We start from the raw sequence: 15,889 nt of genomic DNA on the forward strand, positions 1-15,889 counted from the left end.
GAATCCCTAAAGCAAGCCCTCTGGGCTCTATTCTAACTCACTGGAAGGAGATTGCAAGTTCGGGAGGTGCAGAATCTAAACGCACCCTTGTAAAGTACTGCACACAGTGGTGGCCTTTGTATCGGCTAGAAAATGGAACTAAATGGCCATCGACTGGGACTTTAGAATATAATGCTTTATTGGAGCTTATGCTTTTCCTCAGACGTGAAGGGAAGTGGTCTGAAGTTTCGTATGCAGAAATGTTTTTCTCCCTCCAAAATCATCCTGAATGGCAGAGGGACTGTGGGATCAGAGCCCCCTCTGATCCCCTGGTATTAGCCCTTGAAAAGGAAAATAAAGCTAATAGAAAGCAGCCTAAACGATGCTGTAGTACCTGCTCAATAAACCAGCGTTGCACAAATCGTGACAAGGTTTACCAAGCAGAAGCACAAACACAGGAGTTACTAGCTTTATCTGGGCCACCCCCTGAGGAGCAAAGAGAACAAAGGGGAGCAGATTCAGCTCCCTTGGAAGGGAGACAAGCTGGGCCATCTGCTCCTCCATGCACCTCTGACTCACAAACAATATTATATCCCCCATTGCCTGACAGTGATAGTGATAATGAAGAACCTTCCACTATCACAAGCAGTCCCATAGCATCTCGGACCAGAAAACAAACAAGGGAAATTATACAAGCCCCTTTAAGGGCAGCAGTGGGACCCGGGAGAGAAACAGTGTTAGTTAAAGTCCCTTTCTCTACAATTGACTTAGAAGGCTGGGAAAAAGTTGCCAAAAATTATAGGACTGACCCAATAGGAACAGCTAAAAGGTTAAGATATATGATTAAGCAGCATAACCCGGACTGGTCTGACGTCCAGTTATTATTGGATGCACTAACAGAGACAGAAAAACAGTTAGTTTTGAAAACAGCAGGGGATTTAGCAAAAAACTTTTGTAGGACAACACAAGAGGATGTTAAGGATGTTTTTCCTCTCCAGGATCCAGATTGGAATCCAAACAATGAAGGGCAATTAGTAAAAATAAGAAATTATCAAGAATGGGTAGCAAAGGGGATGGAACAAGCCATCTCCAAAACTATAAATTGGTCAGCCTTGTATGCAATTAAACAGACTCCCTCCAAAACCCCTTCTGAGTTTCTAGATCGCCTGAGAAATGTGATGCGCCGCCATACACCATTAGATCCTGAATCTGAGATAGGGATACAGCAGCTGGTAAATTTATTTCTAGGGCAATCTACAGGAGATATTAGGAGGAAACTTCAAAAGCTCCGGGGACCAGAGGGAAAGAATTTAGAGGCCTTGTTAGATGAAGCATGGAGGGTTTTCAGCAATCAAGAAGAAGGATATAAGCAAGGAATGAGAAAATTAATGGCAGTAGTAAAGGAGGAAGGGAAAGGGCGGTGGGGACAAGGACCACCTAGGCAAGGACCACCCCGGCTGAGCAGAGACCAGTGTGCAAACTGCAAAAGAATTGGACACTGGAAGAATGAATGTCCTGAACTAAGAAGAAATGGGAAGGGGAACTGGGGGAAGGAGGTGGTGGTCGCCCACACAAAAGATGACTGAAAGGGACCGGGAGACCTTACCCCAGGAGATCCACTGGTTATAAAAATTAAACTGGGGAAGGAGAGGAAGGAGGTGGAACTTCTGGTAGACACGGGGGCAACATTTTCAGTTTTAAATAAAGCCTTGGTGCCAGTGGGGAATGATTATGTTAGGGTGCGGGGAGCAACTGGCCAATCTGAAATAGCATATTTTTGCAAGCCACTCAAATACAAATATAGAAAACAGTGGGGTATTCATAAATTTCTATACATGCCCAACTCCCCGGATTCACTCCTAGGGAGAGATTTATTGGAGAAATTACAGGCAACCATTTCTTTTAAAAATGGGGAGGTTACTCTGGAGGTAAATGATCAAAAATACATAGACGTATTGAGTTTAATACTAACAGCTACTGAGGCTAAAGAAGAAATTAGCGAGGAGATACTAAACCAAGTGTTTCCAGGGGTATGGGCCTCCAATGTACCAGGAAGGGCGAGGAATGCATTCCCAATACAAATTAAGCTCAAAGAAGGAAAAGAATCAGTCAGAATCAAGCAGTACCCCCTAAGAAAGGAAGACAGAGAAGGAATTAGCCCGATAATTGAAAATTTCTTACAGCTAGGGTTGTTGAGGGATTGTCAATCTGACTTTAACACTCCTATCCTGCCTGTCCGCAAGCCTGATGGTACATACAGGGTTGTACAGGATTTACGTGCAGTTAACAAGATAACTGAGGATCTTTACCCTGTGGTGGCTAACCCATACACCTTGTTAACATGTCTAACACCAGAGCTAATTTGGTTTACCGTTTTAGATTTGAAGGATGCCTTCTTTTGCCTCCCTCTCCATGAAGCCAGCCAGAGAATTTTTGCATTTGAGTGGGAGAGTCCTAAAAGTGGACGCAAAACTCAGCTCATATGGACAGTTTTGCCTCAGGGATTCAAAAACAGCCCCACTCTGTTTGGAGAACAACTTGCAAAGGACCTGGAAAACTGTTGCAGTATGTGGACGACATCCTAATAGCCACCCCCACAGAAGAAGGATGTGTGGCCTGGACGGTAAGCCTCTTAAACTTTTTGGGGCTTCAGGGGTACAGAGTAACAAAGAAAAAGGCTCAAGTGGTAAAACAAAAGGTCATCTACCTGGGCTATGAAATCAGTGCTGGACAACGGACTTTGGGGAGAGAGCGCATAGAGTCAATATGCCAAACCCCCGAGACCCCAGACAATAAAAGAACTGAGAACCTTCCTGGGCATGACGGGATGGTGCAGACTGTGGATTTACAACTATGGATTACTTGTGAAACTCCTGTATTCACTCATTGCAAATGGGAGTAGAAACCTCCACTGGACAAAAGAAACCACACAGGCCTTTGGTCAGCTGAAAAAGGCCCTCATGTCAGCCCCTGCATTAGGACTGCCAGATGTGAGTAAACCATTCTTTCTTTTCTCTCATGAGAAACAGGGAATTGCCCTGGGAATACTAGCACAGGACCTGGGCCCATACAGAAGGGCAGTTGCTTATCTCTCCAAGCAGCTGGATGCAGCAGCTAAAGGATGGCCGGGTTGCCTCAGGGCAGTGGCTGCAGTTGTGCTGAACATTCAGGAAGCCCGTAAGTTCACCCTGGGCCAGAAAATGACTGTGCTAGTGTCTCACACAGTATCCTCAGTGCTGGAAACAAAGGGAGGCCATTGGCTTTCCCCAGAACGATTCCTGAAATACCAAGCTATCATGGTAGAACAAGACGATGTAGAAATAGTGGAAACTAACATTGTCAACCCAGCTTCTTTCCTTATCGGGAACCAAGGAGAGCCAATTCATCATGATTGCCTGGAGACCATTGAAGCCACTTACTCCAGCCGCTCAGACCTGAAAGACACCCCTTTGGATGATGCAGAAACCTGGTTCACCGATGGGAGCAGCTACATCATGAATAGAAAATGACATGCTGGGTATGCAGTTACCACATCCAGAGACTTGATCGAATCAGGATCGTTACCAGCAGGTACCTCTGCACAGAAGGCAGAAATAATTGCCCTAACTCGTGCATTAGAGCTATCAAAAGAAAAGAGGATAAACATTTACACAGACTCAAGATATGCATTTGGGGTAGTACATGCTCATGGAGCCATCTGGAAAGAAAGAGGACTGTTAAATTCACAAGGGAAGAACATTAAACATGCACAAGAAATAATACGGCTGCTGGAAGCAGTTCAACTGCCTGAAAAAGTGGCAATCATGCACATTAAGGCACATCAGAAAGTAAGCTCAGAACTGGAAGGGGGAAACGAACTGGCGGACAGAGAGGCAAAAGAAGCAGCAAAAGGTGAGGTGACAGTAGAAGGAGCCCTGATTCCCGATGGCCAAATCTCCCTAGAAAGTAAGCCTGTGTACAATAAAAAGGACAGAATGTTAATTGAGAATCAAAAGGGAACATATAACCAGGAGGGATGAGCAGTTACAGCAGAAAGAAAACTGGTTATCCCCTCTCATTTACTATGGCCATTAGTAAGAGAAGAACATCAGAAAACACACTGGAGAATTGACACTTTATATAATTACTTGATTGGAAAGATCACTGCCAGTAACTTATATGCCACTATCACTCAAGTGGCCCGGCAGTGTGACCTTTGCCTCCAGACTAACCCTAAAAATACCCCTAAACCAAACCTGGGTCAAATTGGAAAAGGTCATGGACCTGGTCAGCAGTGGCAAATTGATTTTTCAGAATTACCAAGAAAAGGGGGGTATCGATATTTATTAGTATTAACAGATACCTTTTCAGGGTGGCCAGAAGCTTTCCCCACCAGGACTGCCAAAGCCCGGGAAGTAACCAAGGTGCTGCTGCAAGAAATAATACCACGCTTTGGAGTTCCACCCACAATATCTTCAGATAGGGGACCACATTTCATTTCAAAAATAGTTCAACAGATCAGTCAGCATCTGGGCATAGACTGGGAACTTCACACACCATACCGTCCCCAGTCAAGTGGCCAAGTTGAGAAAATGAACCATCTGATCAAGCAACAAATTGTGAAACTAAGGCAAGAGGCTAATTTGCCTTGGCCCCAGTCCCTCCCATTAGCATTGCTGCGGATTCGAACTAAGCCCAGAAATAAAGAAAAGCTGAGCCCTTTTGAAATGCTTTATGGGAGACCATATGATGTACAGAAAGGGATATCCACCCAAATTGAGGAAGAAAGGCTGACTGCTTATATGATAGCCTTAGGTAAGCAACTCAGAAAAATTGAGAAACATGTGCCTGGAACTCGGAGCAGAGGGCTAGATGGGCCAGTGCATGACATACAGCCTGGGGATTATGTGTATCTTAAGTCTCTTACAGAAAAGACCTTGAAGCCACAGTAAAAAGGACCATTCCAAGTGCTTCTCACCACTTTCACTGCAATTAAGATCCAAGAGCAAAATGCCTGGATTCACCACTCCCGAATAAAGAAAGCTCCTAAAACTTCTTGGAAAGTAACATCAGGAGATAAAGGACTGAAACTAAAATTCACCCAAACAAAATAAGTGCATGGTGGGTAAGAATGTTTTGTAACCTAAGCTGCAAGAGCTTAATTAAAAAAAATTTCTTGTTTATAATCATAATTACAATCCAAAAACTGGGAAATACTTCTAGCCAGAATGATGCTGAGTGGCCCTGGTCCCAAGCTTTTACCTGGTACACTGGATCCATGGGAGAGTATTCTAATATAAAGAATCTAAACCTATCAACTGTGGTTATGCATGAAAACCGAGTATATAAAAGACAAGAGTGGCAGAAAAAAACAAAAGTTGTGGTCACTCCAAGGGACTGTAGGAAAAAGAATCAAGGTTGGATGCCGGCTGATTAATGGAACCACTCATAAGAAAGCAATCCAAATTAGTGCTTCATCCACTCCCACAGACAAACACAAGGAGGTTTGTAGTCGTTCAAGTGAATTGGACTGTTGGTATAATTTCACCCTAGTACAGACTGTTAAAGTAGTCTGCCTTTGAGCCCATGATAAAATTGGACTCTCCTTCAAATTTAGAATAAATGCCACAACTAAACCCATTACAGCCGACACTAGCACTCCAGCCCAAACCCAGATCACGCCACCCAGGTTTGGACCCAAAATTTATGAAATAGGCCCATATGTGATAAGGAACATGGGTCAGCAACAATTAGAGTCTAATCCGGAATGGTCTCTCAAGCGTGTTGAACTATTGATGCAAACTAACATCTCTGAAGTCCAGCCAGCCTGCTCTTCCTTCCTAAAAACATCCTTTGAGGGCTGGACAACATGGTTGCAAAAACAAGCATACACCAGGGGTAGAATGCAGAGAGATCTGACCAGAATGTTAGAGACAGGACTAGGAGTTCTGAATGGAATCGATTCAGAAATATTAATGAACAAATTGGCCACTGCAACAAGTGATCTAACTAAATTAAAACAACCTTTACAATCATCTTTGTTGGCATTGGGAACTAGTCAGTGGCAGGTTTCAAAAGTGTTGCCAAGTTAGGAAGAAGCAGAAGACCAAGACCATAGATTAATCATAGATGCACTTGGTATAGCTCAGAGTAATACGTCCTTAGCTTTTAGCTGTATATAGGCACAGTTGTGGTTGCAGTCAACAGCTGCCTGGGTTATAAGAGAAGGAAGCGAAGGAACCTTTCCAATTGAGATTCGAACAGCTGTTTGGGACAATGCTACTGATTTTGAAAAGAAATTTCAGTCCTGGTGGACCCTGATAAACTTCACCTATGATCCAACCATTAACACAGCTACTGCTTTTGTGCTCACCATCCGCAATGCAACAGTTTATGTTATTCACCCCATTATAGCATTAGGACTGAATCATGAAGGATCAGTGCTCTACCCTTCAGAACGCAGAACATGGGCACGGAGAGTGGGTGAAAAATGGCAAACTGTGAATCTGGAATCTTGCATTTCCCGGGAACAACAAGGGTTCATTTGTGAGAGTAACACAATCGATGCTCGAGATATATGTCTTAATACTGGAACAGGGTGTTTGTCATTTTGAGGTTCATTCAAACACCAGTCAAAGAACTGTACTTGTATATATTGGTCAGGGTTGTGTATGTTTAAGGACTTCCTGTGCTTTTATAGAAATAGACAAAGATAATGTAACTTTGTTTAACAAGGATCATTCTAACCACTGTATTTGTAACTTCGTTAAGATTTTAGGGTGTGACTTCCTGTATTTAGCACCAGTTGTTTCCCACCAGCTAGTCAAGTCTGACAAAACAATATATCATAACTTATCACCCACACCTATTGGGATAAATCTTACTTTAGTAAAACAATTAATTGATCATCAGGACCTTGCCAAAATTCTGAAAGGTATTCAGAAAACTGGAGAGCAAACTTTAATTACTGTCCATCATGACACAAGAGAAATAAATAAGGTTCTGCAAAGAGTGAAACAAGATGCAAGTTACAATAAGTGGGACTCACTCTTTGGATGGTCACCCACTGCAACCGGGATCCTAAATACAATGAGTCACCCCATTATTGTCTTATTAATATTGGTTGGTGTAAGTTTTATCCTGTCTTTTGTAATGCTTATTTGGAACTGGAAACTGTTACAACGAGTAGTAATATTAACCTCTTTATCCCAAGTACATGGCAAGGCACTAAGAGACACATATCATAAAGACTGGAATTCATATTGAGTAAAAGAATTTACTGCCTTATTGAAAAGGGGGGACTGAAATATGGGGTTAGAAACTAGAGGATATTAAAACTCAAGTACTAATTAATGGATAGGCATTCAGATGGTGTGTAACAGCAGGGGGTAGAGTGCAGGTGTCTGATAAGGATAAAAGACAGGAAGGCAGGATTACCAAGGACACTAGAACTGGCAGGCGCCTCAAGCACCAAGGACTAGATAAGCCTGGCTTCAAAGCTTGAAATATGACCAGAGGATCAGTGGGCATGCGCAAGACAGCAAGGTCAGAAGTTCATCTCTGAGGAAGACTATCCTTCTTCATCTCTGAGACCCCCAGGACGACCACCAGAGACACTTGCGCAGGCGCAAAGGACTGATAAGACAATTAATATACGAAGCGGAGAGAGGAGGAGCCAAGGAATGAATATGCATAGGTGTATTGTGAAATTTGATGCATATGTAACATTCTAGAGGATAAAAGAAAATGGTAGTGAGTGAGGGGCGCGGGTGCCTTTGGGGAACTACCCTGCATCCCGCCCAGCGCTGAATAAATTACATACCTACTTTAAAACTAACTTTGTCTCTGAGTTTTAGAGTTTTTCCGCGTGTCACCATTCCCTGCTTTGTATGGTAATTAGCCAAAAAGCAATGAAGCATGCGTAGTTTGTTCTTTGAAATGAGTCGGTGGTCCTTCTTATGGGGTGGGGTCTCAAAATGATGAAGTAAGATGCGTCTTCCTCACTTTGACTTTTTAACCTTTTAGTGTTGGTGACACCTGGATCCTGTTTTCTCAAGACTATCTGATTTATGATCACATTGTATTCTTGGAGTCTATTGATTAAGTTGACAGGTCTCCTGATTTATCGGTTCCTTAAATCCTGCTTCTGTTAACAAAGGGAAGTTTACCTCAACAATATCTAGTTAGCAAAGGGAAGTCTACGTCAGCAGTATCTAGTTTAACTAAAGTCGTTTATTCTTCAAAATAATGTCTCAATGCCCTCGTGATGGACATTTGGTTTGGGGTCCTGGAGAGGGAGGAAGCCTCTGTATCTAGAGAGGACTTCCAAGAATTTTTCGATTATGCTAGAATCCATGTTTTTTTCTGTACCGTTCAGGCTGCTTTCTCCACATTGGAGTGGCAGACCTTAGGGTCCCGCCTACTGCACGAGTTTAAGGCGGATGCTGGGGTGGATTTTTGTGGTTGCTAATGACCTGGAAAAGGCTGGAAAGGATGCTGCTCGGTACGCAGCTTCCCAGTTCTGGAGCTTCAAAGGATGGCTCCAGCCTGATGCTGTCTCCCGGGCTAGGTCCCAGGGGAGATAGTGGTGCTTTTTCTCCTGTTGCAGCGGCGCGTTCGCGCCGCTGGAGCGGAGGGGATTTAGCCCCTACCCCCGCTCGCGCGGTGCCGGCGGGAACACCGATTCCTGCCCCACTCAGGCGCGGGAGTGAGGAAAGCCTGTCCTCCCTCAGCGCGGCAGCTGAGGAGGGCGCGGGGCCCGCGGAGCGGATCTCGCCCGTACCCGCACCCCACAAGCATTGGAGTGCGGGGGATCTTAGGACTTGCGGAAGCCCAGCGGGACCGGCGCTACCAGCGCCGCCGACTCCGGTGCCGCGGAGGCGGCAGCAGAAGGTCCCTTCCCCTCCCCGTGCATTCCCGGAGAGTGAAGCGCCAAGAGCGCGTTTGGACCGGGGAGGGGGGGCGGTCACAGTGGACTGCCCTCATTGTGGGATTTCACGAGATATTTCGTGGAGGAGGACGGCGTGGGTTCGTGCCGTCCCGAGGGGCCGAGCGAAGCGGCCCCGGACCCGCGCGGCGGGGGCCCGCAGTCCCCACACGGCTCCGGGCGCGCCTCCGGGCGGCCAGCCAAGTCTGCCCGGGGGGGCACATCCCCGGAGAGTGAGAGGCCGGCCCCGGAGAGTGAGAGGCCGGCCCCGCAGCGGGCGGGAGGGCCGCCCACCATTGGAGTTCGGGCGGCCGGGGGGACCGTGCTGGGAGCGGTGACCGAAGCCCCTCCCGCAGCCGTGGCTCCGCCGAGAGATGCGTGGGGGAGGTGGCGCTCGGGTGGCCTTCGGGCTGTACAGCCTGGCTCTCCAGCGAGTCTTTCACCCCCCGCGAGCCCCCCTCCTTCTCCCGTGGCTTCTCCCCCCCAATCGCCCGTGTCCTTGGAAGCGGTGCCGCACGGCAAGTCCCTCAAGGCGCTGCGTTCCCCCCCCCGCGCTGAGCCGGAGCGGCTCCGCAGTTTTTACTTTTAGGGGGGACGGCGCAGCTGGCGACAGGCCGCTGTTCACCCATGGCAAGGGGTCCCGGGTTGCCGAGTCGCCTTCAGGTGGCCATTGGACGCTGCCACCGTGTCAGGTGACAGTCCGGCCGCGGGACAGCACACGGTTTTGGGAGGACGTCCGATCCAAGGCTGATGCAGTGGGTAGCCGTGGTTCGGCACGGCGCCCCCTGAAGGGCAGGGATGAATTCCCCAGCTCTGCAGGTGCTGCAAGACAGGCACCTGCCTCTGTCCCCGTGGAGTCTAGTGGACAGGGTTCGGAGGATGAAGATGCCTCGACGGGCGATCTGCGAGCTTTCCCTGTGCTTCGGGAAGCTGGTCGCAAGAAACATGCCCATTTGTCTTGGCAAGCGTTGGTTGATCTTCGAGATAGGGTTGGTAAATACGGTCTGGGGTCTCCGGAGATGATGCAGGTACTCCGGCTGATAGACACAGACGTGTGTCCTGGGTTGTAGTTTAAGATGTATTCTATCACCATCTTCAGTTAATGGGCCATCAATACCTTATGCATGACTCAGAGATAACTCCCTCCAGGAGTTATCTCTCCTTAATGGGCCATCAAGGCCCTCTTCCATGACTCATCATCCCATTGTGAGATGCTCTGCCCATGCGGAGGAGCCAAGCATTCTCACCTGGATATAAGCTGGGATTTGGGACAGTAGAAGCAGCCTTCGCTCACTGGATTCCCAGAGGACCAGAGCTACCAGACCTTTCTACGAGATCACTGCTTCAGGAAGACCACCTCGTCTGGACTGCTTCCATCACCCTGATCAGGTTGTATTCTGACTCTGTCAGTGGTTTTTCTTTTTGTATTTATTTTATTTTATTCTATTTTATTCTATTTTATTCTATTTTATTTTCCTTTTCTTCTCATTAAATTTTATTTCTGACTTAGAGCCTCTCACTTGGTTTGTTTTCAAACCACTACAACTTGTTACCTCCTTATGACATTTCGTGCTTGGCCAAGGTATTTTTTCAGCCAGTGGAATATGACCTATTTGAGTCCAAGTGGTCTCAATTGGCTGAAAAGACTGCAGCACAGAATTTTCTGGCTCGTCAAGATGACCCTAGATATGAGGTAGGGCCAGACGTGCTGCTGGGTATAGGTGAGTTTGCTGATGTTAATAGGCAGATCACCTGTGAGCCCTTGGTACTGGAGCAGTGCCAGAAAGTTGTCATGGCAGCATTGGTGCAGACCATGGAGATGTCTGCACTGAAACAGTCATTTGCCACAATTCTTCAGGGGACCTATGAACCCGTTCTGCAGTTCGCAGGGAGGCTGACAGCTTTGGTTGAGAGACAGGTGGATGATTTTAATACCAGAACGATGTTGCTCAAGCATCTGGCAAGGAGTAATTGCAATGCAGAGTGTATGAAGATCATTGAGGCCCTTCCAGGCGATCCCTCACTCTTGCAAATGGCCGAGGCCTGTGCAAAGCTGGGCACCACAGGTGCTAAGGTGGCTGCCGTGGCTACCACCCTGCAGCCAACCTGGAAGGGTGGTAAGCCAAAACAGGCAGGCTCAGGCCGGCAACACAAAGGGGAAAAAAGGGAAACTATTTCAAAAGGGGACCACTCCTTTGTTTCTCTGTGGACGGTGTGGAAGGCCAAATCACACAGTCAATGACTGTAAGGTCACAGTTCATGTGAATGGCCAGCCTCTATCAGGCTCAGGAAATGGGCAGTGGAGTGCAGAAAAGGAAGCATGCTCAGACACGAGTGTCTTCTCAATCCCCAGAGCCCATGGAGGTCTGCTGGGCCAGCAGAGTTTCCACACCCACCTGCCCCTGTCACTGTCCCTGAAGGGACCTGAATTGCTCAACTTGTGTTTTTGAGTCTTCTGTTCACAGGACAGAGACCCGGTGTCGAGAAGGAGGCTGCTCTGAAGCTACTGGGCTGCCTTATGTCCACTGGACTGTTGCTCTGGCCAGAAACTGTCCTGAAATGACTTTTATTCTGTCTTTGGAGTGGACATTGTAAGTTTCTCCCTTGATGATGACGTCTGGAATGGACTCTTTCTTCAAGGCGAATTTGTCGTCCGTTGTGATTTGGTTTGGGAGCCATTGGTCCAGGATCATCTGTAACTTTCTACCAGTCCCTGGAATGTCTCTGTTTCCTGCCTCAGAAAGAAGTCTGGGACATGGAGGTTGTTACAAGACCTCCGAAAAGTTAATGCTGTGGTGGGAGGCATGAAGATGGTGCGGGCTGATGTGCCGTCGCCCACCATGCTTCCCACAGATTGGTTGATCCTCGTTGTGAATCTGAAAGATTGTTTTCTTGTGATTCATTTGTACTCTACGGGTATCAGGGGCCAATGGAATGTTGAATGGTCCAACTCCTTGCACATTTTGGACTGGGTCTTTCTGCCCCATCAGCCGCAAAAGACGGCAATTGCATTGTTTGAGCTCATTGCTTGATTGATAATTAAATGCAGGCAACAGTGCTTGCAGATTGATGGGTGCGGATTTTGCAAATTTTATATTCTCAGTATTACGGGAGAAATTTGACTGGAGCTTTGCAAGCAGTGTTTCTCTGCCAAATGCTCTGAAAAATTTTTAGGGCAGGTTGCTTGTCATCTACCCAGCCATGAGCTATTGCAAGTGGCAAAAATTCTTTGAAATTTTTTGCGGCTCAAAACTAGTCAGAAGTAAGTGCAAGGACCTGCTGTCTTCACAGACGGTTCAGGAAGGACACAACGGGCCATTGTTGCTTGGAAGGATGGATCTGAGGGTCAAGTTTTGGAAGGTCATGAGGATGGAGCAGCCCAATTGGTTGTATTGAGGGCTGCCATCATGGCATTTCCAAAGTTTCCCAGGAACCTTTCAATTTAGTCACAGATTCCGTTTCTGTGGCCAACATGGCACAGCGGTTGGGTCATTCAATTTTGAAGGGAATCAGCAATGTTGCTTTGTTTCATTTGGTGAAGACCCTGTGTTGTGCCCCTGAGGCCTGGGTTCTTCAAAACAAAAACAGGGAATGCAGGGTGAAAACCCGCACAAACAGTTGGCAAAGGTTTTGTATGCCATCAGGCACCATAAGGTGCTGCAGAATTTTAATAACCCTGTCAGGTTGAAAGCAGGAGACCGTGACCAAAATGAAGGTCAACAAGTGGAGGAACCACTGATTGATGACTCAGATGTCGATAATCACTCCGATGGCCCTTCCACTTCAAGAAATTGAACATTGTTCATTTTCTTTTTTAATGGTAAAAGGATGAGATGTTGCCTCAAGTTTGCCTGCTTTTCACTGTTTGCCTTTTGTTTTCACGTAGCTTCAAGTAAACTATGTATATTTTTAGAATTGTTTAAATTCTTCTCCTCTGGGAGGAGAAAGATGATTGATGGTGATGGTTCACCAATGAGGTCGAAGAGGTGTAGCCAATCTTGGCCTGTCTGTAAAATTGTATATATTTTGGAGTCAGAAAAATAAAGTAGAAGCTTTCCTGCTTGACCTCCTGCTGGCCTGCCTCGTCCTTTCGTGCTCCTAACAGCAGCCATAAGTGTGACCCTCCGTCACATCACCTAATATTTTCAACTGCAAAATTCTCAGCCCCCAGTGAGGAAGTCTGAATTCTAAACAGAAATCAGACAATTTAAACAGCAACGCAATGCATATGTAATACTAAACAGGAGCGTACTTCCACCTTTCAGTTGCAACAGGGCCAGGCAAGAATTAGCAATCACCATGAATAGAAAAAGCTAACTTTTCCTTTAGTCACTTAAAATGTTATTATTCTAAAACTGACCCTTAACAGAAAGATCCCTACTTCAAAAACAGCATAAGAAGAGAAGTAAATCCCCCTAACATCTTTTAACAGGACGTAATAGAATAAAGGAAAGCATTTGTAGCAAAGCAACGTTGGCAGCTGTAGTTTAAAATCCAGCAAATTACCACAGTGCTTCCCCTGGCGACAACAGACAGGCAGAGGTACCCACCGTGAGAATCAGCACAGCGCTGTCACACACCAGCATCAGCTACTGCAGTAAATCTTCCTTCTTCAAGAAACTTTGTAGCAATACTGCAGTTGCTTCCACTGAAGTAGGATCAGAAAGACTCTAATGCCATGATGAATTATCATGCTTTAGCTTCAGGCATGTGTTCTACATTATCAGAAATAAGTTCTTACACCAGCGATGCTGCCAGGTGTAAGTCACTGCAGCATGGAGGAAAGAGCATCAAATGAGATTTCAGAACAGAAACGTGGATTTGGATTTAAATTTAAATTTGATTTCAGCACTAGAGAAACAATTTACAATGGATGAATGTTCTAGAAGGAGGTGAAGAAAAAGTTTTCTACTCAGTAGAGTATGGGATCTTAGGAACACAATCAAAGGATCTCAGGAAACCAAACTGTAACTAGTTTTGTACTGGAAAATGTTTGGATGAAGTATACAGTTCAGGCCAGTATAGTAAGAGTGGGCCTAGGACAGCAAGCCCATAGCCAATGACACTTTTCCCTGTCAATTAAGTAAAGCAAGCTTATCAATTGGTTTTGCCAGTGTGGAAATCTTCATTCAGCTTGTGCCTCAATAGTGTTTGGCCATCAATGCAGTGAAACTGGCTACACTTGAGAGAGAAATGAAGAAATGCTTAAGGACAGCTAATAAGAGATTCATAACATCATTGTTTGTGCCCATGTAACCCTGGTGACAGGCAGCTGTTGGCCAGCAGGTTAGACTCACCCAAGCAACTGGCACCTTGATAATGAACTGCTGCAACAGGACAGACTAGGAAAGTTCCTGGGAAAGTGTAAGCATCAACTTCCCTGCAGTTTCTGGGTGCTATCCAAGGAAACATCAGCCCTTACAAGTGAACATCCCAATGGGTCAAGGTCCTTGGAAACATTTCAATTTGGTTTTTGTTGCAAAACATTCCACACTGTCACTCACCTTTGGGTGAAAACAGAAAAAACACACAAGCAAGCTGCTCAGGTGAAGGCATAGCACCACAAGAGCAAGAGCTTCCACAGTTCTGTTCACAACAATTAAAGATCTCTCACAGTTTGACAAGACTTGCTGTGATATGCAGCATTTTTCACCCTCTCCTTCTCCATCACTTGACATCTACAGAAACTGGGATAGCAACAAACACTTGGTCAGTTGTAACTTCTGTCAGTGTTTGATGAGAATCAACTCCCAGAAGTGTTTGATGAGCCATAGCCAAGACAAAGAAGGCAGTTTTAGATCCCTGAGATGCTGCAGGAAACTTTCTGCACACTGAGGAATACATCCTTATGCCAGCTATCCTCTTCTCAGGTTTTCCGGATTTTTAAATTGGATTCCAAGGGGGAAAAGGAGTTTCTGCAATATTACATGTTTCATAAGAATCTTTGCTATATCAATTATTTTAATTCCAACCTGTACTTCAATATGCACATGGCTATTTTCAAATACAATGAAAACTTGAATTCAACAGCATCAGAGCTTTCAGCAAATCCTTCACAACTTCAGAAAAATCTCTATAAACATTGTGTTAAGTAGATATAGAATGTACAGAGAACGGTTTTCTATACAAAAGTGCATTTTAGCAATACAATTAGCAGAGAACCTGGGAAAAAAGATCCCTCAATTTAAACAATACCGTATACTCTAATCCATACCCTCATCTCTCCCCCCCACAAAAAGAAAAAACAAAAATCAACCTCCTCACCTTCCCCTTGCTTTGGTTATTAACTATATTCAAGGCTTCAATATTACAATTATTTTTTTTTTACCTTAAAGAATTTATTTGTCATTTGGAAATGCTTTAAAGTTAGCCAGATGAGAGAGAATGCAAATATGATTCATCAGAATTAACAGTCAAAGTAGACACTTTGAATATTACTTAGATTTTCCCTTGATAGATTAATAAACTAATCTTTGCAATCCTTAAATGGACAACTGTTGACTTTTCTGTGCCCGAGAATTGCAAGATCAGTAAGCTTAAGAACATTAAACCAATAAATCTAACAACATTTGCCATGAAAATCTGGCTTATGTGAATGAATTTCAAAAGTTCCCAAAACAGCCAAGTTTATTAATATTTATAGACCAATGCATCAACTGATTTCAAAGTTGAGTGTTAGGAGAAAAGAAATGGCTTTAGGCCATTCAGCATAGATGAACAGTTAATATTGCTATTTTTGTCTTTCTGTATTGTATATGCACTCTGATGTAAATGCACGTAAGTTCAAGCAGGTTGGTTGGTTTGTTTTCTCCCCAGAGAATGATCTTCACAGGTTTCAAACCACAATATTAGAACTAAAATTTGAGCCCAGGAAAGTCTTGCAAAGACTTTTCCTGCTCTTCCGAGTAAGCACCCCATACTGAGCACATTGTAGCTATCTTTTTATCAACTTCCCAGATAAAAAAAATAGGTATTTTAACAAAAGATTACATTAGATACACAGAA

General features: G+C 45.1%; 1 long non-coding RNA gene across 1 annotated transcript; it reads left to right on the top strand.

Moving 5' to 3' along the window:
* The first annotated feature begins 4,106 nt into the window (after positions 1–4,106).
* LOC136373272 (uncharacterized) lies at positions 4,107–7,300 on the top strand. The gene is made up of 2 exons (XR_010745610.1): positions 4,107–4,415; positions 6,871–7,300. It is a non-coding gene; the product is annotated as an uncharacterized lncRNA (long non-coding RNA).
* Positions 7,301–15,889: the final 8,589 nt, after the last annotated feature.

The sequence above is a fragment of the Sylvia atricapilla genome, chromosome W, assembly GCF_009819655.1.
Source record: "Sylvia atricapilla isolate bSylAtr1 chromosome W, bSylAtr1.pri, whole genome shotgun sequence".
Classification (NCBI taxonomy): Eukaryota; Metazoa; Chordata; class Aves; order Passeriformes; family Sylviidae; genus Sylvia; species Sylvia atricapilla.